Consider the following 1,612-nt stretch of genomic DNA (forward strand, 5'->3'; position numbering starts at 1 on the left):
GCAGGAGGAGGCGTCGCGGGCTGCATCACGGCCCGGCCCAGGGGGTGCAGCAGCTACAGAAAGCCCCCGGGGCGTAGCAGTTGTGTTTTCACAGGAGAACTCGACGGATGAGGTGGGGAGCGCTGGGTCAGTGACGCTGGCTGGCCCGCAGGTGTTCAGATCGTGGCAAGAGTTTTCCCCCCCCCAGCTCATCATGTTGCAAGTCTCCCAGAAACAAGAGGTGGGGAAGGAGGGAGAGCACAGGAATTTCAGGAAACTTACTGCACCAGAGTAAGAAACAGCATCGTTGGGCTTTAAAAAAAAAACAAAAAACACCAACCAAAAAAACGACCAGCAAGCTTTTTCTTTCTCTCTTGTCCCATTAGAGAACAGAAGTTGACTGTGTAGTTTTGTGCCAAAGCAAGGCGGGCACACCAGAAGCAAAGATGCATCTGGAGTGCAAACAGAATCACAGAATCGCAAGGGTTGGAAGGGACCTCGGGAGATCATCTAGTCCAACCCCCCTGCTAAAGCAGGCTCTCCTAGATCATTCTACACAGGACTTCATCCAGGCGGGCCTGGACATATTAAAGAGAATCACTTCAGCGTTTAGGATATGTGACTTTTGCATAAGAAACCCAAACTGCAAAAGGTGCCACCCTCCCCCTATTTTCACATTGCAAAACCAGCAGCTCTAGCACATTTTGAAATCACGGCAATGAGGAGTCACAAAAGAGCTCACAACATCAGAAATAAAAAGCCCTCGTGATTCCAGTGGATTGTTCTCCAGTTTGCTCCTGATATAAAAAAAACCATTAAATATTCACTATTCAAGTGAAATTAAGCTGAGAGTCTGAACAAATATCTATCTGCGTTTGTTCTTTGAAAATCACCTGCAAAGGGAACAAAGCTACGTGCTCCAATTTCTTCTTCAGGTACATTTATAGGCCTGCGTTAGAAACGATTACATACATGCATCTATCATCCCATTCGTTTGTTGGAATGCTCCTCAGATTGCAGTTGTAAGGCATGGAAATAGCTCCTTGTTCAAAAACAAACAAAAAAGAACAACAAAATAAAAAACCCCACCTCGTGCACCTAAGCATCCACTTGACTCAAAGTTTCTCCAGCTGAGATACCCCCAGCAGCAAATTCACTACAGTAAAAAGCTGTGAACTCAGTATTTCATGGATTGATATGGAACTGAAGTGTTTCCACAATAGCTGGTATTTTTCCACATGCAAAATTAAAAAAAAAATAGGGTACATTTTATAAAAAAAAAAAAAAAAAAACAACAAAGAAAACGTGATTTGAGAGATGTTGCGTTAGAGAAGATGCTGAGTTTAGAATATTAGAGAAGATGCTGAGTTTAGAATACCCCTTTTATACAAAAAACCAGTTTCAGAGTAAAACCTGCAAGAAGGTACAGTTATTGTTAAACATACTCGCTGATTTTTAAGACAGGAATAAAGTCATCAAATTCTTTCTCTCCTATGTTTTTAGGCAAAGGTTAGTGGCGGGGAGGGGGGAAGCTAGGGATGGTTTGGCTTTCCTCAAAACTAGCATTTGGGGGCTGTTTTTAGGCAAGACATTGTGTACGAAGACACAGCGATAGAAGGGCAGGAAAAGGGCG

This window comes from Egretta garzetta, unplaced genomic scaffold (assembly GCF_000687185.1).
Source record: "Egretta garzetta isolate BGI_Z169 unplaced genomic scaffold, ASM68718v1 scaffold1936, whole genome shotgun sequence".
NCBI classification, from domain to species: domain Eukaryota; kingdom Metazoa; phylum Chordata; class Aves; order Pelecaniformes; family Ardeidae; genus Egretta; species Egretta garzetta.